This window comes from Vombatus ursinus, unplaced genomic scaffold, assembly GCF_900497805.2.
Source record: "Vombatus ursinus unplaced genomic scaffold, bare-nosed wombat genome assembly UNPS02014798.1, whole genome shotgun sequence".
NCBI lineage: Eukaryota > Metazoa > Chordata > Mammalia > Diprotodontia > Vombatidae > Vombatus > Vombatus ursinus.
Window position 1 is genome coordinate 81216651 of NW_020954576.1, and position 24839 is coordinate 81241489.

Here is a 24839-nt window from a genome sequence, read left to right on the forward strand (position 1 = left end):
GTGCTGATTAACATTTAATGACAGACTCAAAAAAAAATGTATCCACAATGCACTTTTAAATTTAATCAGAATTATTAACATTTTTTCCATCACTTTCTTTAATAAATTCAACATTTATTAAGCACCTACTAGGTGCCAAATACTGTGCTAAACACAACAGAAAGAGGCAAAAGGCACTCCCTGCCCTCGAGGAGTTTACAATCTAATGGGGGATTTATTTTTTTAAATAAAGACAATCAACAAAATCAAAGCCCAAGATGTGTAATCTTCCTGACTCTAAGTTTTCTGATTTCTGAGGTGTAACTGCTCTAAATAAGTTCTCCCAAGATGGTTGGTGCTTGGTCCAACACTGCTAAATGAAGGTATCCTGATTTCTAGTCTGGTGTTCTTTCTACTAGGCCAGGTTGCTCTGCTTGGTCTTTTGTACTGTTTTTTCTTTCACCTTAAGTAAAAACAGGCGTCTTCTAAACTTTGATAAAGAGCTGCCATTATCTCATTGACTGCTAATTGATCTTTGCTTCTGGCCCTCAATTTTTCATTTGAGTGCATGAACACACCGTGCTCCATTGGAGAGCCAAGAGGGTTACAGAAATCATTCCTATTGATTTTAAACTCTTGTTTCCCACCTTCCTCTCTATGCAGGTACCTTCTCTGTAATGCTTTCCTCAAGGTACATGCCACAGGGCCTCCTTAGAGGGGAATCTAATTTATAACAAGCTCCTTTTGGAATCTTAATAACTAAGCAGCCTCAGATGGAGGCCCAGGCAGGCAGATTTTACAGATTCTCTCTAGACACTTCCCATATTCTCTCAACACATGTTTGTATTGGGTTGCCAATGTTCGGATGCTCAGTCCTGCCACTAATGACAGCCTCCTCTAGGGAGGACAGAAAAGGGAGAGAAAATTCCTCTGGCAGAGTTCAGACAAGCAGTGCTAGACTGGATCTGATCATCACTTGCTCCTCATCCTGGTATACACACTTGGAGGGGGTCAGTAGCAAAAGGATGCTATACCAGAATTGTCAGAAAGCCATAGACAATCCCACCTGACAATTGGAAGGAAGGAGACCTAAGATCAAACACGTTGGATGCCGCTGCCTCATTCCTGACAGCTTGTCTGGTTTTCCCCCCACAATCATGCTTCTAACTCTCACCAAGCAATCTGCTCATGACAAATTAAAAAATGACTCCTCAACACAATTTCTACTAAGCCACTTTCTGCTATTGAATAATGTACAATCTCTGCTTCTCCCAAACCATCCAGACACCAGTAGCCTTCTCAATCGCTGGCACCTCTGAAAGCTCCTGCAGAAATGCAGATGCAGTCATCCTGGACCCTTCCATCTCTCAATCAGGGGCCAAATCTTGTTCATTCTGTCTCCATAATATCTCTTGCATCAGTCTATTTCTGTCCACTCACATGGCCACCATCTTAGTTTGGGCCTCATTATCTCTTGTGTGGACTATTACTTTTTTTAAAATAATAGTTTATTTTTCCCAATTACATATAAAAATGATTTTAAACATTCTTTCTTTTTAAGTTTTGAGTTCCAAATTCTATCCCTTCCTCTCTGCCTTCCACTCTCCCTGAGATGGTAAGCAATCTGATATAGGTTATACAGGTACGATCATGTAAAACATATTTCCATATTAGTTATTTTGTAGAAAATAATTCAAACAAGAGAGAGAGAGAGAGGAAGGAAGGAAGGAAGGAAGGAAGGAACGAAGGAACGAAGGAAGGAAGGAAGAATGCTTCGACAGTATTCAGAGTTCTTTCTCTGGAGGTGTATAGCATTTTTCATCATAAGTCCTCTGGGACTGTTTAGGATCATTGTATTACTGAGAATAGCTAAGTCATCCATAGCTGATCATTGCACAACATTGCTGTTACTGTGCACTATGTTTTCCTGGTTCTGCTCACTTCACTCTGCATCAGTTCTTGTAAGTCTTTCTAGGTTTTTCTGAAATAATCCTGCTCTGCACTATTACTTTCTAATCAGTCCACTTGCTTCTAGTCTCTCCTCTCTCCAAATCATCCTCTATGAGTCTGTCAAGGTCATTTTCTTACAGCATACTAACCAAATTGCTCCCTTTACTCAAGAAAGTTCAGTGACTCCATATTGTTATAGGATAAAATAGAAACTCATCAGCTTGGCCTCTGAAGCCCTTAAGAGTCTGATTCAAACTTTAGGAAGCCTTTCCTTTTCACCTTAGTCAGCAGTACACTTCCTTTCCTCAAAATAGATTACATTAATTTAGGAAGGGAAGGCAATAAACATTTATTAAGCACCTACTTTGTGCCAAGGGGCACTTTATCTGTCTTTTTTTAAAATCTCATTTGATCCTCACAACAACCTGAAGTAGATACTACAAACAGAAGAAAAAAAAGAGCAAATAGTGTGCTTTGATCTGCATTCAAATTTCATAGTTCTTTCTCTGGATGTGGGTAGCATTTTCCATCATGAGACTTGGAGATGTCTTAAAGACATCTTAGAGATGTCTTAAATGGAGTATTTTTTACTATCTCTTCTTACAGAGTTTTGTTTGTGATATATAGGAATGTTGATGATTTATGTGGATTTACTTTATATCCTTCTACTTTGCCAAAATTATTAATTGTTTCAAATTAACTTTTTAGTTGAGTCTTTGGGATTTTCCAAGAATATCAACGTATTGTCTGTAAAAAGAGATAGTTTTATCAATTTATTCCCTATTCTGATTCCTTCCCTTTCTTTTGAATCTCTTATTGCTATTTCTAGGATTTCCAATAAAACATTGAATAATATTGGTGATAGTGGGCATCCCTGTTTCATACCTGATCTTACTGGGAAGGCTTCTAGTTTATCTCCATTAAAAATAATGCTTGCTGATAGGGTTACTTTACTGAATTAGAAAAATAATAGCAAAATTCATTTGGAAAAAGGAAAAGTCAAGAATACCAAAGGAAATTTAAAAAAAGGATAAAGGAAGGAGGTTTAGCAGTACCTGATCTTAAATTGTGTTATAAGGCAGTAATTATCAAAACTAACTGGTATTGGTTAAGAAATAGATAGGTAAATCACTGGAATAGAGGACACATACAATTTACAGCAGCAGATAAATATAATAACCTTGCATTTGACAAGTACAGAGGCTTAAGATTTTGTGGGTAAGAATTCATCATTTGGTTAAAATTGTTGGGAAAACTGGAAAACAGTATGGTAGAAACTGGGCATGGACCAATATCTCACCCCATTTATCAAGATAAGGTCAAAATGGGTACATGACCTAGATAGAAAGAGAAATTTTACAAGAAAATTAGAAGAACATGGAACATTTAGGCTTATGGATAGGTGAATAATTTATAAATAAACAAGAGATAGAGAGCAAAGTTAGGTGTAAAAATGGATAATTTTGATTACATTAAATTAAAAAGATTTTGTGCAAACAAAATAAATATAGCCAAGATCAGAAGGAAAACAGAAAATTGAGATGGGGGCAAATTTTATGGACAGTTTATCAGATAAAGGTCTCAAGAATACAAGTCATTCCCCAATTGATAAATGGTCAAAGGATATGAACAAGCAGTTTTCCAATGAAGAAACCAAAACAATTTGCAGTCATATGAAAATGCTCTAAATCACTGTTGATTAGAGAAATGAAGATTAAAACAGCCTTGAGATAACATTTTACACCTACCAGATTAGTTAAAATGATAGAAGAAAATGATAAATGTTGGAGATAGTATGGAAAAATTGGGACACAAATTCATTGTTGGTAGAATTATGAACTGATCCAACCATTTTGGAGAGCGATCTGGAATTATGCCCAAAGAGTTATTAAACTACATATACTTTTTGACCCAGCAATGCCGCCCAAAGACAATTAGGGAAAAAGGAAAAGAACTTATATGTTCTAAAATGTTTATAGCAGCTCTCTTTGTGGTTGCAAAGAACTGGAAATTGCAGGGATGCCCATTAATTGGGAAATGGCTAAATAAGTTGTGGTATATGACTGTGATCGAATCCCACTGTGCTGTAAGAAATGATGAGTTCAATGATTTTAGAAAAACATGGAAAGACTTGCATGAAATATTAAAGAGTAAAATGAACAGAACCAAGAGAACATTGTATACAGAAATAGTAATATTGTTTTAAGAATGACTTTGAGAGAATAAGTTATTTTGTCTAATATAAATACTCAAATTAACTATTTCGTATATATACATATAATTATAAAGGACATTTGAAGAAAGATACTATCTACATACAGAGAAAGAACTGATAGATGGAAGTATGTATAGAATAATTTAATGTATATATGCCTATTTGTGTCTAATAGTAGCTTTCTCTAGGGCAGAAAGGGGTGGAGGGGAAGGGAGAAAAGGAAAAAAAAAGAGTTACATGATAATTTTGTTGTATATTTTAAAGGAATAGCAAGTTACAGATAGTAGATTTGCAGTTTCATGGCCAATCTTTTTTTTTTTTATTGTACTATGTTATGGAAATGTTTGTTTAATTCCATAAATTAAAAATCACACACGCACACACACGTACACACGCACACACATACACACACAAAAAACAATATCACTTTTCTAATTTCATTTTTTAAAAAAATATGGCTATTTTTCATAAAAATATACCATCTATGTTTACAAGTAATGGATTTTCGTTTTTTTTGTAATGAATTAAAAAATAAATATTTAAAAATCTTATCCATTTTACCTTTTAATATGGAAAACATCAATAAATATAATCCACTTAAACAACAACAACAAAGAACATAAGCTTCTTGAGGACTAGGACTTTTTTTTTTCTTTGCCTTTGTATTTCTAGGGCCCAGTAGAGGCCATGCACACAGTAAGCATTTAATAAATATTTGCTGAATTGAAACTTAATGGAATTAACCTCTCTCCTGATCAGCCGCCTCTGCAGTGGCAAGAGCTCTAGAGAGAAATATGAGGAACACTACGGATGAGAAATGTACTTCTCCAGATGCATCTTTTTAGATGAGGTCACTGTATTATTAGTTTTACCTGTGTGTCCTCCTTTGTTACTGGAGACCTCTCACCAACTGGGAGTAATTTGTAAAAGTTTGTAATGTAAAAACAAAACACATCACTAAAACTTTAAAAAGAGAGTGTTAGAGAGAACTTTCCATAGAAAGCTGTGAACAACATTATCTGTGACCCCTTCACCTCCCAGCCCTCAGGTTTCAATTTCTTTTTGTAAGGGATCTTTATATGCATCTGTGCTATTTTCGGATCAGTTGTAAACTCTGGGGAAAGTACCTCAGCACCTTCCCCAAAGTGCCTGGTATAGTGCCCAGGGCCTAGTGAATGTTTAAATAAATGCTAATACTAACAGATAGACTCCTTCTGCTCACCCTTTCTTCTCAAAACAAAAAAATTAAAAAAAAAAAAGCTCTCAGCGTTGTTAATTATGCCTTATCTTCCAGGCTTAGAGGGTTGGGGTGGGAGTGGTAGAGCTAGAGGGATCTATTCTGGGGGGTAGATTTTGTCCCTGGCTTTATATCCCCTCGACACAGGAATATTTACAAGTAACTCGAACAACAGACACCCAGTGCCTTACCATTGCTGGCTATCAATGAGATCAAGGAAATCCAGAAATAAAGAAAAATGAAAACACTGAGGATAAAACAATGTACATTCACGCAGAAATCGGTTGTTTTCACCAAAGAGGTACAAAGGCAAAGCCTACCATCTCCTGATTCCTTTGTTGGAAAGAAAATAGGATTCATGTTGTTTTTTGTTTTTTTTAATGTCTGAATCAAGTATGATCTTACATCTATACTCTTTTTCTGTTCTAGTAAGGAAATGCAATTTTTTTTCCCCGAGCTTTTGAAATAAATTCTTCTCTTGCTGCCTGAACACACTTTTCCATCTGTTCATAGATAACACTGGAAGGCAATTCAATTCCTTCAAGGTCATTTCAAATGAACTTTTGTTGCATCGCAACAGTTAGACACTGAATTTGATTGGAAGTATATGTAAAATTATTTGATAAACACATTTCTATTCACTTCAACCAAAAGCTCTTTTGGTCCGATCTGAAAGTCTCCCAGGTGGGACTAATTATAGGCAAGGTATTTCTGCACAGAGACAATGGTAACAACCCAAGCTCATAGTTGGATCATATATTTAAGGCAGGAACGGATCTTGGAGGCCACCGACCCCAATCCCTCACTGACAGATGAGGAAGTGCATCATTAAGAGCTGCAGTGACTTGTCTAGGGTCACATAGCTAGCTAGCATGTAAGGTAGGATTGGAACCCAAGTCTTTTTGACTCTTAGTCCTGTGCCCTAAGTCCACCCCCTCCCAAACTTCCTGATTCTATCAAGGATGCTATCTCCAAAAACCTATACACATTGACAACATTGGGATCATTCTTGATTTTTCATTCTTTCCCTCATTACCTTATCTCTACTGCCACATTCAATCTGCTACCAAATCTTGGTGATTCTACCTCCACAACAGCTTCTAAATTTGCCATTCTTTATATTCCTGGCACTTAGCACAGTGCCTAGCACATAGCAAGCTCTAATAAATGCTTGCTGATTGACTGTCCCTTCTCTTGACCCACACAATCACCACCCTGTTTCAGGCCCTCATTACTTCTCATCTGAATAATTGCAATAGCCTTCTAATTGATCTCCTTGCCTCAAGTCTCTCCACTTTCCAACCAATTCTTCACAGAGCTGCCATAGCAACCATCCTAAAATACAGATCTGATTGTGCCTCTGTCCTGCCCAAAGCTGCAGTAGCTCCCTGTTGCCTCTGGGATGAAAATCCAAATTTTTGGATATTTAGAATAAATCTAGGATAAAATTAGAATGCATCCATTTGGCATTTAAAACCCTTCAAAATCTGGTTCCAACCCAACTTCTAAAGTTATTGAACTTTACTTCCCTTCACACATTCCGTATTCCAGTCAAGTGGACCTACTTGTTGTGCCTTGTACACAACATTCAGTGCCACTGCACCATAAACATTTTAGAACAATTTTAGAAGAATTTAATTCTTTTCCTTTTTCCCTAATCATCTTGGAAAATAGACCAAGTAATGGTATTTCTCCTATGCCTGGAATGCACTCTCTCTTCACACTTATCTCTTAGAATCACTAGGCTCCTTCAAAGCTCAGTTCAAGAGCCACCTCCTAGCTTCTTACACTTGTTTTGTGTCATGGACTTCTTTGGCAGTCTGGTGAAACCCTTCTCAAAATAATGTTTTTGAATTGCATAAAATAAAACACATAGAATTACAAAGGAGGTCAATTATATTAAAATTGCTATCAAAATATTTTTCAAAGCACATTCACAGACCCCTGGTCTGATTCTCCCCAGTTGACAGCTCCTTCCCTGGAAACTGTTTTATATTTATGTTTTATAGATTGTGTATTTACCTACATGTGTATGCATTGTTTTACCCAATAGAATATAAGCTCATTGAAGGCAGATAATAATAATAATAATAATTTATGATGATGATGATGATGATGATGATGATTATGTCTCTGTGTCCCCAGTTCATGATAGCAAAATGTAAAGTCTTACACTTGGGTAACGAAAAAAAAATCAATGTCATAAGTCCAAAATAGATGGAGCTTGGTTTAACATGTCTGAAAAAATCTGAAAAAGACCCAAAGATTTTAGTGGATTGCAAGTCCAATATGAATCAGCAGCACAATATGGCAGCCAAAAACAAACAAACAAGCCTGATTCAGTTTTAGGCTATATTAAGAAAGATCTACTGTTTATAAGAATAGAGACTTGGTAGTCTCACTATATGTACTTGGCCCACGCCACATCTTGCCCTGAGTAACGTGTTCAGTTCTGGATTCCACCATTTATGAACATCAGTAATCTGGAAAGTGTCCAGAGGATGAAGACCAGGATGGTGAAGAGCCTTGAATCCATGTGTTCATGAGTATTGGTTGAAGGAACTGGGAATGTTTAGTCTGGAGAGAGACTCATCAGAGAAATGATACACTTTCAAGTATCTGAAGGGGCTTTCAAATGGAGGAGGAATTAGACCTGTCCTGATTTTGCTCCGAGGGCAGAACCAGTAACAGAGGGTGGAAGTTGCAGAGACCGATTAAATGTCAAGAAAAACTTTCTAACAATTAGAGATATCCAAAGGTAGAAAGAGATGACTCTATAAGTGTTTGGTTCCCCCTTCTTGGAGAGAGACTGCCATGACATTATTTTATTCATTCCTCTAGCTACTTCACTGGCTCCTTTTTTCTTTTCCTGTTACCTAAATGTGAACATCTCCAAGGTTGCTGTTGACCTCATCTTCTCAAAATATATTCTTACGTTAAGTGATGTCATCTTCCCTCTCCCTCTTCAAGTATAACCTCCATGCACATTACTCTCAACTCTCTTACTCTAGCTCTTTTCTCTTAAACTTCTAGTCCTGCAATTCCAATTTCCAAATAGACATTTTTCCTGGAAATATTTTTTCCCAACATTTCAAACTTAACATGTCTAAAACCATCAAGACATTTATTCCTCTCATTTCTGCCTGACACATAGTAAGCACTTAATAAATACTTGTTGGCTGACTGACCATTCTCACTGAACCCATAGACTAACAAGATTGAAGTTGGAAGGGACCTTTGAGGTCAAGATGTCCACTCCCTCTTTAATAGTCATCTAATATTTTAAGCAAGGCTCAGATTTTGCACAACAAAGTACTTGAAGTCTATGCATGCAGGCAAGTGTGTGTGTGTGTGTGTGTGTGTGTGTGTGTGTGTGTGTGTTTCCACCTCCAAGTCTAATGCTCTTTAATACATATGACAATATTATATATTAGAGTCTTCAGTATTTGCATCCTATCTCCCTATTAGACTATAACTCTATCCAGGCAGTGGCTATGTCAATTTCCCATATTTTTTAGTGCCTAGTCCAATGTTTTGAACACAGTTAAAAGTGTATGTTATGTTTATTGAATCAATACACCACTCTGCTTCTCTTACAATAGGACCAGAGGTACTGGACTCAAAGGGACTTCAAAGGTTATCTAATTCAATAGAACTCATTTGTCACATGAGGAAACTAAGGAAAGCTAAGTGACTTGTTCAAGGTCAAACAGAAAGTAAATATCAGAGATGGGATTTGAATTGACATCTTCAGCTTCCAGTGCCAGTACTTTTCCCCATTGTATACATTGATTCCTCTAACTTGTCTCCCAGCTAGCCAACTTGTCAGGATCCAGACTTGCAAATCCTGATAATTCATCTCAACAGTACCACTCATCAACCCCATTCCCACCTTGTAGTATTTGAAAGATGAATAGAATTTCAAGAGGCAGAGATAAGGGGAGGGTAGAGATGGGAGGATGCAGGTAGAGTACTCCAACTGAGCCAAAGAGAAGGATTGTGGGATTGGATCACATGTCCCCAGCACGTACTACTGCATGTGATGTTCACCAAAAGCTTTTAGCAAAGCAGGCTTCCCCAATTCATTGTCTGTCTTTGTAGGATACAGTGAATTTCTCTGTACACTAATACTGGTTCTCAAAATACAGAGGAAGACCTTTTAGACTGTTTGCTCAGTATCTCCTTCTAACTCCATGCTTCTTTTCTGAAGAGGTCTCTAGAGGAAAACTGCAGAGAAGTATGGGCATCAGAGAGAATACAACAGAGATAATTGAGCAATTCTCCTTAATTACTGCAAACCATTATAATCTTGTTGGAAGGAGGGAACACTCCATTGGGGAAAACTGTTGGTTGAATATTCCATAACACAGGAAAGGGCTGATGTCTTCAGCGCTTGTCAGTCAGGGAAGATAGTCAAAAACCTTGGATGAAGAACACACAATGAAGGCTGCAGGGAAAGCATCCCAGGAGAGTGAAGCCTGATGCACAGAGGGCTTAAATTAGCTACTCAGAAAGAGGGGAGCTCAGTGGCTAAATAGTAACATAGGGATAACTTTGAATGTGGTGCTTCCCTACACTAATAGAGTAACTAAGGGACCAGCCTCTGCTGTTCTATTTTCCCCTTTATGAGAACAGAGTTAATAAAACTGGTACCCTCCCCTTAGTGAGTGGCATAAATGGACAAATAAAGACAACTGTTAAAAGTCCCTTGCAAATATGAAAGGTTTCAGAAACATTTTACAATATGCCTAGAGTCCATATGGAGCGACTTAGGAGTCATTCTCAGCTTTGTTTGTTTTGGATCTGGTTGGAATTAGGAAGTAGGTTTGGAAACAAAAGACCTGAGCTCAAATGTTGTCTCTGACACATGTTAGCTATGCATCCTTAACCTCTCTGGACCTCAGTTTCCCCACCTGAAAAATAAGGGAGATGGACTAGATAGATGAAGACTCATCCAGCTCTAAACATATGATCCTATGAACTCCTAATGTGGAAACCCCCCCCCCCCAAAGCACACCAGCAGCTTTGGTCTTCAAGATGTGCCTGGGGGCACTAATGATCATGAAGCTAGTCTGTCAAGCTGGAAGGCACCTTAGAGATCCTTCAGTCCAACCCTTCCATTTTGTAACTGAGTAAACTCAGGGTCAAAGATTAGTGGCTAACTCCAAGGTCACACAGTTTATAAATTTAGGAATCAAGAACAGAATTGAAAGCTTCTGACTCCACAGCCTTTCTGTGTTCTTTCAACAGTGCCAGTTGTAGTATAGTGGAAAGAGCACTGAATTTAATGTCTGAGGGCCTGGGTTCAAATCTAGGCTATGCTATTCTGTTACCTGTGTGACATAGATCAAGCAACTCAACCACTCTGGGCCTTATTTCTTCATCTGCAAAATAAGGGGACTAGCCTCTTATTCCAACTCCACAGCCTTCTTTGGACAGTTATTTGCACGTTGTTTCATCTGTTAAAATGTGAATTTCTTGAGGGTAAGGACTGTCATTTTTACCTTTCTCTGTATCCCCATTGATTAGTAGAGTGCTTGGCATGTAGTGTGTGCTTAATAAATGCTTACTGAGTGAGTGACTTCCCGCATGGCATATGCTAATAGAGTGGGCAGTAATGAGAATGATAAACTCAGATTCTGTTTTTTACTGGATCCCTAAATTGAGGATGTAGCTCAGCTTGCCTTGGGGTTTTTGTTTCAGGGGTGAGTGCCTTGGGGAAACATGGCAACCTGACATATAAATGGCATCCTGAAGAGCGCATGTGTATCTGGGTCACTTCCAAAAGAGATGATGAGCCAGTAATGCTAAGTGGCTAAGAAGAGAGCAGTAGATCATCCCCCTATAACCACTCCCATAAAGCACAGAAAGTTAGTCTAGTGCTCCTATGGCAATACTTAACTACCCTCTGAGATTGTCCAACTCTAGCAGATGTTATATAGAATCATCATACTCATAGCAAGGTCCTTAGTCAGTGGACCAAGGAAGATACTTGGCTAATGGTAATCTAGTTCAACCTTCTATCTGATGCAGTACTCCCATACATTTCCTCACTTCAAACTCAGCTCAGACCATGATTCCCTGGATGACTTCTTGACTGTCCCAGCAGCCTACTCACGCTAGCAATGCCTCCACCCCGTCTCCTTCTCTGATTGGTGAATTCGTGCCTGGGACATCTATTTACAAAATCACCCATGCTCAATTCAAACCTGGCTCAGCCCATAACTACCCAAACTACTTCTCTACTTTGCTTCTGCATGGATACCTGCCACCCATACCTTTCAGCTCTCTTTTACATGTTGCCTTTACCCTTTAGGATGTAAGTTCCTTGAGGGCAGGGACTTTTTTCCATTTTGCTTGTATTTGTATTCCCAACACTAAGTACAGTGCCTGGCACATAGTAAGTGCTTAATAGATTTTTGTTCCTTCAATCTGTCCATACATCATCCATTCATCTATCTCTTTATTTAAGCCATGAAAGATAGACTTTAGGAGAATTTAGGGCCAACATGCATGACTCTTAATTCCTTTTCTTGAGCCGAACAGATGAAGTAGATGTCCTTTGGAATCATGGTGAGAGGCTGGTCATAGTTATCTTCCCTCTGCTCTCCAACATGAGTGAGAATTACCTCCGTTTAGTCTCTATAACCAATGAAAAACTGTGCTTCTTTATGCAGTTGTTTTTGCTAGTGCCACACAGATATCTTTGAAATGGGTTGCATGCAGAGAGCATGATATTTATCACCCAGCTTCTACTACCTGATGTCTTCCTCTGGAAGAAAACAAAGCTGGCCTCTCTTTCTTGAGCTTTTTCATAGTCATTACTGGTATTCCTTTGCAACTGGGTAAAAACATAAGGCATATGAGTTAAAAAGCTACTTAGAGCATTCCTAATCCTTGTTAATTCTGTTTTGTTCTCATTGTGGCTAATGTATACATGATTGCAAATGTCACTAGCTGTGTGTTGCTCACTAAATTAGGTTGGAGCTTTTCTCACCTAACCATCTGTGTCACTGATCTCATGTCTTTTCCCTAATCTTCTGATCCTTCTGAATTCTCCTTTGAGAATTTGGTAGACTTTGAGAACAAGGTAGACTTCCTTATCACTTCTGTTGAGATTAGCTCATCTTTCCTGTCTTTTCTGCTACTTGATACAAATTTACACATGTGCCCCACTTCTCCATACCAGTGTCAATTTCCCGAAAAGCAACTACACTAGTGGCAATGTTATAACAACCCATAAGATGTTCCCTTCCCCCATCACCAAAACCAATAATATTGCATCAGGTTTCATAGCATAGCCCAGTAATTCTCATCTAGATGATGTTTAAATGCTTCTAGTGATGAGGGACTCATTATTTCCCCAGGCACACAACTCATTCCATTACTAGATGGCTCTATCTATTAAGAAATTATTATGTTGAGCCAAAAATCTTACACAGAGCTTCTTTCTAATAATAATGATTATTACTGATAGTAACTAATAGCTTAAATTTATAGAACACTTTAAGGTTTGCAAAGTTCTTCGCAAATATCATCTCATTTTATTCTCACAACAAGCACAGGGTAGAGATGTTATCATTAACAACATTTTACAGATAAGGAAAAAGAGGCAGACAGAGGTGAAGTGAATTTGCCCAGGGTCACACACTAGTAAATATTTGAGACGAGATTTGAACTCAGGTCCTCCTGATTCCAGGTCTAGCATTCTATCCACTATACCACTTAGGTACACCATCCAGCCAGTAATAACTCATATTTACACAGAATTTAAAGGTTGACAAAGCCCTTTCTTTGTAACAACTCCATGATATAAGAAAGCACAAAAATTATTGTCTTCTCTTTACACATAATGAAATTGAGGCTCAGAGAAATTAAGTAACTTGTTCAGATGTCACAAGCAGTAAACTTGGGAGGCAGGATTTGATCTCAGATCACTTGATTGCAAGTCCAGTCCTTTTTTTTTTAATAGAACATGGTGACTCTTTTCCATCCATTCTAGCTCTGCCTTCTGATATAACATAGAATGTTTTCTTTTTCTACATCATCATCAAATATTGATTGAGTGCCTAACATGTACAGGGCAATGTGTTAGGTACTAAGTATGCAAAGACAGATGAGGAGGAAGAAGAGGAGGATAGTAATGATAGATCATATTTATATCACACTTTTTAAGGTTTACAAGGCATTTCCCCTATGGGTAGAGGGCTTCCAATCTAGTCGGAATAACTAGGCCTATAAAAAGATAAATAGAATGTAAATTCTTTGATGGCAGGGGCTGCTTCATTTTTGTATTTATATCCCCAGCACCTAATAAAAGGCACTAACAGTGCCTTGCATATATAGGTACTTAATTTTGTTGAATCAAAATGATTAAATAATGATAATTTGATGTAACATTTAAATACAAGAATCACATCTTATGTCATTCCCCACCATCTCATTCTCTCTTCTCCAGAATAAATACAGTTGATCAGTTTCTTCAACCATTTCACATGTGGCATGGCTTCCAGACCTCTCATCACCTGCTGACAACCCTGACTGAGTGGCAGCTGCCAGTTGCAGTCTCTTCCCTCAAGACACACTCTTGTTTGTCTTTGTCCCTTTTTAGGGCATTACAGTAACCCTCCATTCCCTAAGCAAGGTTAGATATTGCAGTGATAAATGCTGATGCCATACAGAAAGGTCTTTAAGTAGTTCCACAAACATCCCTAGGCATTTCACATGCTGAATCAAAATGATCAAAGCTAGCAAGCATTCACCTGTCAGGCTTCTTTGACAACATACAATATACAATACCCACCTGGGACAGCTCAGTGTTTCACAGAATTGATTGCCTAATCATCAGGGAGGAAAGAGACTATCATGTTGCAGGGTCATCTTAATACTCATCCACTGCCTGTCACTTTCTGCTAGTCACTTATCAAATCCCAGAAATAGCCTCTCCAATTCCAGTCACTATTCATAACATGATATTTGAGAGATAACTGCTCTTTTCATTTCTAACTCTTTTGACTTTGAGGTGGAGAAATGTTCTCCCTTTTTTCATGGTGGTCAGTACTACGGACAGATACAAATGTACTATCAAGTACACACTTGATGGGATTATACCCCACTCTCACAGTTCCATTAGTCAATTGACCAGATGGGCTTGTAACAGGCCACCCCACTTGGCTGTAGCTGACAGTTGCTATATAGCAAGGGCTATCATCAGCACAATTCTACCTATCTGTGTGCTATGTGTAGCAATGCCTGGCCATTCAGCTATGATAAAGTACTATCAGAGCCAAGAGAAAACTCCCAACTATTTCTGTGTTCTCCTTCTAAGGGGAAAAGCTGACTGAAACTATGTAAGGTACAGCTGTTAACATGAAACTTTGGGGCAGAGTGAGTGTTGTGCAAGATGGTACTCCCTAAAGACTATAAATGCTATAGCAATGGGTGATCTGCTCCTTCATCTCTCCTGATAGGATGAGTTTTTTTATGCCCTGTCTCAGGCCAGCAGTCATGGTAAATGGATCAGGACATTGCTGTTATTGTGGGCTGGTACTTCCTCATGCTGATTCCTTGGTAATTCAGGCTCGATAGTACAACAAAATGAGACACATGTGTCATTCAAAAGTTTTCAAAAGAAAGTTTACTTAGTCTTTGCAGAGGCAGACAGTCAATAAGCATAGCCAATGAGGAGATCACACTGATTCAAAGTTTTCCAGTGTCAGGCAGGTTATTGGTCTGCTTCTGAGAGATAACTGAAGCTCTAGGTGGCATTTTCTACTTAGCCCTTCAACAATTTGAACCAGTCCTTTGTACCAGTGAAATCTTAAGGAGACTTTCGGTATCCCTTAAAGAAAAGAATTAACATGACCCATGAGTGAAGGCTTTAGCAAAAGCTAGCCCAGCCTAAATGACATTGCTCTGGGAAATATTGTTCTTCTCACAGTTGTTTCACTATCTGTTTCTAATGAAATGGAGTCCTGCTAGGTCCTTTCTAGTCTACATTTACTGTCTAAGTTTGAATATTATTGATGGGTGGTCTTGTGTTAGTGAAGCCACCAGTGGTGGTTTAGAATGATCAACTGGGGTACATTGAATCCTATTTGTGATACAATAATATAAAAACTGCCCCTTCCCTAGGAATAATAATAGCTAGCACTTACATAACACTTTAAAGTTTGCAAAATGTTTTACAAATATTATCTCATTTTATCCTCAAAATGACCTCTGGAGGTGGGGCTGTCATTATACCATTTTACAGACAAGGAAACTGAGGCATACAAGTGACGTGCCCAGGATCACAAAATTAAGTAAATGTCTGAGTCAAGATTTGAACTCAGGTCTTCCTGACTCTAGGTTTTACACTCTATCTACTGCACTATCTAGCAAGTAGGTGGTGTACTAGATAGAGTACAAAACCTGCAGTTAAGAACCAGCATCCTATGACAAAAGCAAACATAAATGTTTTGGAATATATCTTCCACTTAGTGAAATGATAATAATATGCATGCAGCCTGCCATATGTAATTGGGGCATTTCACTAGACTCTTCAGAGATCCAGATCCTAAGAACCAAGTTTCCAAATGTTCTTTTGCCTTACCTCAGGAAACATGAATATGATCATAGTACCTTGGACAGAGGCCAAAGAGAGCAAGTGGAGACATAGGGCAAGTTATTGGACCACTGTTTCCAACTTAAGGTAACGGGATGAGGAAATAATGGTTACTGAGAAACCTTTTGCTTTAGAGCATTCTCATATTAGGAATAAGTTAAGACTACCACATATGTTAGGAGAAGCTCAGCTATGGCTGCCTAGGTGACCTGTTTCCCCCACTCCATTTGTGCTGTGAACTTGTCATCAGTATTCAGATCCAACAGAAAGGGCACTAGAGGGAACAACTGTATTATGGCTGTATTTTTTATTCTATTGAAGTCTTGTGCACTGTGACTCGGCATGTGACATCAAAATCAAGGTCAACTATGCCAGCGGGAGAAAGAATGTGATGAGACTGTAATATTGGGGACAGTGGCAGATCCAAAAAAGCCACTGAGTTTCCTTCTTTCTTCCCCTCCCTCCTGAGAGATCTTTGGATGTTACAGGATATCCATTCCAAAATTCAGGTCTTACTGATGAATTGTGTTCATCCTAGAATCCTTGAATATCAGAATCCCACTCATTGAAAGCCTAGTTATATATGTATCCATAAAATTCACTATTTAACTATTAATAACTCAAAAAACATTTTATTAAGTGTTTACTATATACTAGGCCCTGTGCTAAATATTGAAGATATAGAAAAAAGCAAAAACAGGACCTGACCTCAAGGAGCATAGATTCTAATGAGTATGGTAATATGTGTATAAATAGGTAGATACAAGACACACAAAGTGGATAGAAGGTAACCTTAGAAGAGCAAGCTATTGCCTATCTAAGCTGGGGAGACTGAGAAAGGTCTCCTTTAGAAGATAGGATCTGAGCTGAATCTTGAAGGAATAGATGGATTCTGAAAGTCAGAGGTAAAGAGGGAGAGCATAAGGCACAGCCAGTGCAAATACAGAGATGTGAGATGGAGTATTATGAGTGGCACAGCAAGTAAACCATATAAGAAGACTGAAAAAATTGAAAGGGGCCAGGTTGTTAAGAGCTTTAAGTCCCAGATGGAGTTTATTTTTTATGCTAGAGGTAACAGGGAGCCCCTGAAGTTTACTGAATAGAGGAGTGAGATAGTTTGACCTATGTATAAAGTACAAAAAAAATCAGTCTATGTTTTAGTGTCTAAATCAGTCAAAAAAGCAGAATGTCAAGAACACACACACCATCATGTTGTGACTTAATGACAAAAAAGAAACATATGGTATTTTGCACGCCTTGATAGAAATTACCATCTATACAAGGAGATAAAACCAACACATGAAATAGTTAGAGAATATTTAAGAAGTAAACAGAAGAGAGGTCTGCTGTTATTCTAGGGAATATGTCCATGGTGTGACAGAGAACCTACCCCAAACTTGTCAAACCACTTTTTGTGATTATTGCAGGCACAAATGATGGTGCTAGAGGGAGTCTAAAAAACATTACAAAGGATTCTCAATTATCTTGGGAAAGAAGTTGAAGACCTCCAGGATATAGATGGTATTTCCATTCCTGTGGCTTCTTGAAGGAGTTTTAGAAAGGGAAAGAAAGATTTGTAAAGTATGCCATGAATAGAAGATGGTGTCTGAGAACAGGATTGAGATTTCTGGACTGTGGCTTAAAATATGAATTTCTAATTCTTAGATGGGGATGGAACACACCTAAAATGGGGCTAGTAAAAATGTATTTGCCTAGAGTCTTGCAAATCTATTAAAAAGGGCTTTAAACTGAAAATGGAAGGGAGAGGGAGACCACCCCCAGATATCTACCAATCTAGATATCATAGGGAATAGCTACAGGAAGAATAGCAGAAGAGATGCCCAGAAATGTGAAGATGCAGATTCTTAGATAGGGCTTAGAAATAAAACCCATGGTCTCAGATATCTATACACAAATGCAATAATATGAGTAACAAATTAGGGGAACTAGAGATCCTGATGAAAAAAGCCAAATTTGCCTTCATAGGCACTTGATGGGATGCAATCCAAGACTGGAAAACAACTTTTTTTGTTGTTGTTTTAGGCAATTGGGATTAAGTGACTTGCCCAGAGTCACACAACAGCTAGTAAGTGTCTAGTGTTTGGTCTGAGGCTGGATTTAAACTCAGGTCCTCCTGACTCCAGGGCTGGTGCTCTATCCACTGCACCACCTGGCTGCCCTAGTAAAAGAACTTTAAAAGGGTATATCTTGGTATCATAGGGTCAAAGAAGAGCATAACTTTAGAATCTGAAAAGACCTCATAGGTCTCTCTAGTCCAACTTTCTCACTTTACAAGTAAAGAACTAAGGCATGGAAAGTAACTTTTTGGAGGTCTCATACATGGTAACAGAGCTGGGATTTAATTTAATGCTCTTTACCTTATACCATATTCCTTATAGGCTAGGTAAAGGGGAGACAGGCATGCCATAGTAACATAAATATGAAGATCTGCTCATTTGAGAAAATTCATAAATTAGAATGGAGAAGCATGGTAGAGACTATTTTGATGAATATCAGTGAAGGCAGAAACAAGATTGATAATGTGGTCAGAAAATACTACAAACCCCCTGGATAGAAAGAAGAAGCTGATGAGTTTTGGAAACACCAGAAAACTGCTATAGGTGACTGATATAGTAGTGGTGAATGCCCTTCATTTATCCAGAATCTGACATTTTCTGTGGGAAAAGTAGAGCAGCTAATAATTTCTTGGTTTGACTTAATAAGTTTGTCCTTCAAAAAGTGGGGAAACCAATGAAAGGAATTACTATTCTAGAGATAATTACTCTATATGTAGTGTAGATATGATAGGAATCTCTCTGTATGTAGATACAATAGGAATTTAGCAGAGGCAGAGAGAGGGCGGTGGGTTATGGCTACTCCATCTTAAAAATGATTTTTTTTAAAATCTCCCTTTTATGTGCTCTCTTCTGCCTAGTAAGAGTTAAGGTTGTTGGAGAACTATTTTTCTTTTTGTTTGCATTTATACTGTAAATACATAATAAGTGCTTTTGCTAGCTAGTTAGCTAAGAAAGTTATGGATAGTCTGATTCAGATCTTATATTAACCAGATTTCAAGGCATTCAGAGAAAGGATAGAATCCTATGGTGTAAAATTCTAGAGGGGAAGTAAACCTAGGAAGGACGGGAAGAATGAAATTCTGACAGCAAAGCAATTAATTTTGATGATGAGGAAAAGGGGCAAATTGTCTGAAAATATTAGTAGGAAACTCATCTATCAACTTAAATTTTAAAAAGACACATAGAAGGTAGAAGCAAGAACAGGTCATAGAAGAAGAAGGAATGCCATGATCCTTTAAGAATAGTGTTAGGAGCAATAAAACTCTGGATGTGGTAATGGCGTCAAGAACAATAGATTGTGATTTTTACAAAGGTATATTAGCAAAAAGAGGAATTTCAAAAATGAGGTAGTAGCACTGCTTGGGGTGGAGAGGAAAATTACAATAGATAAGAAAAAGACAATAGAATAATTTGACTATTATTTTGCTTACATTTTCTCTACCAAGGAGAATAATCTTTGGATTGTAAAGGATAGAACAAAAATGGCTAAATGAAATTTAAAACTGTTTCCTTTTTTACTACATACTTGACAAATATGAGCATTTCCATAAATAAAGAATTGAAAAAAGATGGTATATAGAACTGTGGATCTCAATTAGATATAGCTTTTTAAAAAATTTTATGCATAGGGCAGTGGTTCTCAAACGTTTTGGACTCAAGACTCCTGGATGCACTTAAAAATCACTGAGGATCCCCCAAATAGCTATCATTCACACAAGTTGTATCTATCAATATTCACTGTATTAGAAATTAAAGTATCTTAGGATTATTATGAAGATAATTTTTATCTCAACCTCTGACAGGGTGTCAGTGACACCTCCATAATCCATGGACACTGGGATAGGGATTAAATAATAAATGTAAATAGAGATATAGTAACAAAAAACACCTGGATGCTATTTATGAGTTCAAAACACAAACTGGTACTGAAAGAAGTGGTAGGTATGATTGCTTAAACACTGTCAGTGGTCTTTGAGACATTATGGCAAACAGAAGAGATATTGGAAAAGGGATCATTTTTAAAATCATCTTGATTTTCATAAAAGAAAAGAAAGCAGAATCTGCAAACTAGAAATGTTTGAATTCAATTACCAAGAAAATTCTAGAATGCATTATTAATGAAATGATTAGTGAACATGTTAAAAAAAAAAGCAATAATCACAGAGTCAGCAGAGTGATTTCATTAAGAACAAGCCATACCACACTAACCTCATACCTCTCTCTCTCTCTTTCTCTCTCTCTCTCTCTCTCTCTCTCTCTCTCTCTCTCTCTCTCTTTCTCTGTGTGTGTCTCTCCTCCGCCTTTCCCACGCACACATGCACACACACACACACACACATACACACCAAGATTACCAGACTGTCAGGCCAGGGAATTTCTGTAGATGTACTTTATTTAAATTTTACCACAGATTTGAGAAAGTCTCTCATGCTATTCTTGTGGACAAATGGAATTATGAGGACTAGATGATAGGACAATTAGGGAGACTGAAGACTGGTTGAGGGGCTGAACTTAAAGGGTAGTCATTAAATATTTAATGTCGATTTGAAAGGAATGCAGTGAAGTGACCCCATCTCTTGCTTGGCCCTGTATTGGTAAAAAAAATTTTTTTTATCATTTCCTTTAAAAAAAATTGTATATAGTATGCTAATCAGAATTGTAGATGGCATAAAGCCATAAGGGATACCTGATACACTAGAAGACAGAGTTAGAATCCGCAAAGGCCTTGACAATCTAAATGTTGATTCCAAAATATTTAGATGAAATTTAATAGGGATAAATATAAAGTATTATACTTTATTTTTTAAAACATCTCCTCAAGTCTAAGATGTGAAGTAGCACAGTCTTAGGATTTTGGAGGATTGCAAGGTGAGTATTGAGTGGCAGTGTGATATAATGGGAAAAGTGTTGGACCTGGAGTCAGGAACACCCAGGTATAAATCCTGATGGACACTAATTAACTGTCAGTTAACTTCTCTGAAACCCAATTTCTTCCTCTGTTAAATAGGAGTAGTTACAACTGGTATTTTCTTATAGGGTACTATGAGCCTCAAATGAGATAATGTAGGTAATGTCCTTTGCAAAACTTGTCATTATATGTAAACTATCATTATTTATGAGACAATAGTGTAGCATAGCAGCTGAAAAGGCTAATGTAATCTTAGGCTACCTTAAGTGGTATAATGTCCAGGATTAAAAAAGAAATGGTAGCAACCATACAACATATCACTACAGTTGTAAGAATTTAGTACTGGCCATCTAGAAAAACACAATCAAGTGGCCAGAATTGTACGCCAAAAGCTAACTATCTTTCATAAACTCTTAGATAATATTTTGTGTTACAACTTCTGGAGACCAGACTCGAAACAACTCCAATGATTCAATAAACTAATAGGAGGATCATCACAGACATAATTGTGTCAGATTTGTAACAATGATGCATAAAAATGAAGAACACTTAATAAGGTGTTAACTACACCAAACACCTGAAACCTCCAGGTTACATGGGAGGTAAAGCTCTCAAAATATAGAGACATCGAAGAATGAATCAAAGTCCTTTAGGAATAGGATAAGACACCTATTTCCAGCATCTTATTGAACTTGTGCCAAAGATGCTTTTAGTGAATCTACAGATGATGAGTTTGCATCCCAATTTTCACTTAATTATGAAAAGCAATTCTTTTATCCACCTGTAACAAACATTAAATGTAAATTAATAATAGTGGAATAGTAACTTGTCCCAGAACTGTTTCTTTCTGAACTCCACTGAATAAAACAATGATAATAATATTAACAGATGTGCCTATCTATAGTGTCCTAAGGATTGCAAAGTGATTGACATATATTTTCTCATAGTCCAATTGCACTCAGGCTTGACCAGACTACATCTGGAGAATGGCCTTCAGTATCGGACACCAAATTTTAGGAAGAACATTGACAAACAGTACAGTGACTAGAGAAGAGTAACCAGAATGGACAAGCATTTTAAGATCACGCCATACAGAGATTTTTTTTGGTAAGGAACTGAGATGCTCAATCTGGAGAAGGGAAGACCTAATTTCTTAAGATAACTGTCATCAAGTGTTTGGGGGATTGTCATGGGAAGAAAGAATAGATTTATTCTACTTGGCCCTAAAAGGCATAACTAGGAACAATACATGAAATGGAGAATTTAATGAAAAGATATTTATTAAGCACTTATTATTGTCAAGCACAGGGGAAACAGGTAGATAAGCAAGATAATCCCTGTTTTCAAGGAACTCAGATTCTAATTATGAGAGACAACAATTACAGGAGGTTTCAGATGCAGAGCAGATGGATAGGTCTAGTAATGCAGAGGGTACAGCAGAAAGTCAGATGGCAAAGCCCAGGAGTACTTGGGGTACAATGGCAAGTCATATGTCAATGTCCAGTTATTTGAAAGACATTGCAGTAAGGCAAGTAAGACAACCCAGTGAACCTTAGAGAGTAATATCAAGAAAGATAATAAGGCCTAGTGGACCACAATCTTCCTGGAAGGCTTGTAATTGGAGACTCTCTATCCAAGTCATATGAGTGGCTATATGCACGGCCAATGATTGTTGAGAATGGGGTAACGGCTCCAAGGGTTTGAATGGAGTGGGACTGTGCACTGTCTCTGGTGATGGTGAGCATGGGGCAGGTCAGAATCCAGTAAAGATGGGGCATCCGGTATCTGGTTGGCAATAGAGTCTGGAGCAGGGAAAGGAAAGCTCCCCAGAGAGCTGCTGGCATCTGGTCTGGCTGTACCCTCAAGCTATAGATTTGTGTTTCATATAAGGAATACTTATGAACAATTAGGACTGTCCACAATAGGAAATGAGCTACATCAAGAGGTACTCTCACTAAAAGTCTTGAAGACCACTTGTTGAGTTGAATTGAGTTGAAGACCACTTGTTCAGTGTGTTGTAGAAGAGATTCTAGATCAGGTACAGGTTGGACCAACTGGACTTTGAGGTCCTTTTCAATTTTGAGATTCTATGATTTAGCAATTTTTCATGGAACTCATTGTAAGTATAAACCATTTTGGGCCCTCCCATCACCTAAGAAAGGCCTAAAACCTGGGTTGGCCAATCAGGAGAAAGACATTTTGGCCCACTCTGAGCTTAACTTACTATAATGCTTTGGATGCATTGGCATGACAGACATTCTTTGCTCTCTGAGTGAACCCAAAATGCCCCTTCCTGTGTCAGCAACTTCAAGGTCAGATGAAGCTGACTACCAAGGACAAGGCACCTTGAACCAGACACTATCTTGAATAATGGGACTTTTCTTATGCTTTGTTTTCTATGTTATATTATGTCATGTTAATGGTAAAAGAAATACAGACATCCTGGCTCTATAATTTCAGTTGACATCTTGACATTCTCTTCTCATTGTATTTACAACCTACCCCATTAAGAAATTCCTTTCTCACATTATGTTTAAACAAGATGGAGGCTATAATATTGGGGTGACACAGGCATGCTGAATTGGGATTACTCTAAATTTATAAAGGGTCTCCTTCAGTTTGTTTGCCTCTGAATTCAGAATTATTTTCTGACTCCATCATGCATGATTCTCTGGCTTAATGAGAATAAATAAGCATGTTGTAACACATGTACAGCCTGATTCTGTTTGCTCCTTGTTCAAACCTTTAGTAAGGTTAACCCCATTCCGTTTGTTCTTGAACAAACATTTGGTAAAGGGGAATCCCATTCTGTTTGTTCTTCGGACAAATCTTCGGTTAAGGGGGAAACTTATTCTGTTTCCTTCTTTGGACCAAACCTTTGGAAAATGGTTGACATAAGTTAGAACAATAGGTGCTCAGATAAAAGAAAAGAAAGATCTTTTAGTTGTGTTACAAAGGGGAAGGAGACTACTGAGTTGGAAGGCTTACAACTAGGGCCCAGATCAGTATGAATAATAAACCCCCTGAACTGGTCACATTATTTTAATTTACACTGCATATTCCCATTGGACTGGAACCAATGGAAATCAATATTTTACATAATTATTTGAATAGTATACATTTGAATACATTTGACCACTTTAGGATTCATTATTCACACTAATTTTGAGCTAGCTATATTTCCTTTCCTCAAGGATCTTACGATCGGTAGCAGAAGTTACAATCCAATCCTTTGTGCCACACAGCTTCAGATAGTAACTATAGGAGACATCTTTGTCATATTTCCACTTAGAAAGAGCCAGACAAGCTTCAGACTGATTTTTTTCCATTGCCCTAACCCTCAGACAAGAAACATGGGAAGATTAATGGAGCTTCAGTGCAAAACATGATATTTGATTTGAGGTTAGGGAGAAATAGCCGAGTAAGAGGGAGAGCTACATCCCCAAAAGGTTTCCCAAAAGGAGAGCTATGTTGAAAGTCTGAACAGTTATGTCTACAAATATACACTGGCATATCCAATCCTCTTGTTCAAAGGACTGGAAATTACATGTACTAAGCTGAGAAGAATTTGGTTTAAATTTCTGCATAAATTACTTTGACTCAGCCAGTCCTTCAAGGCAGGTGTATCTAAATAAAAATCAAGGGAAAGAAAATTATGCCTAGCATTCATAACACCAATTTCAAGCATTAGCAGGAGATGCCTTTAGAGTTCTCTTGGCACTCAGACACCCACCAGTCTCCAGAAACTGGGACTGGGTAAAGCTGTGATATCAGCAACGAAGCAGTAGCAACTGTCACTTGACCTTGGAAAGTGCAAATATCCTCTCAGTACGAAAAGTGAGGCTAAAATTAAAGAAATCAGCCTA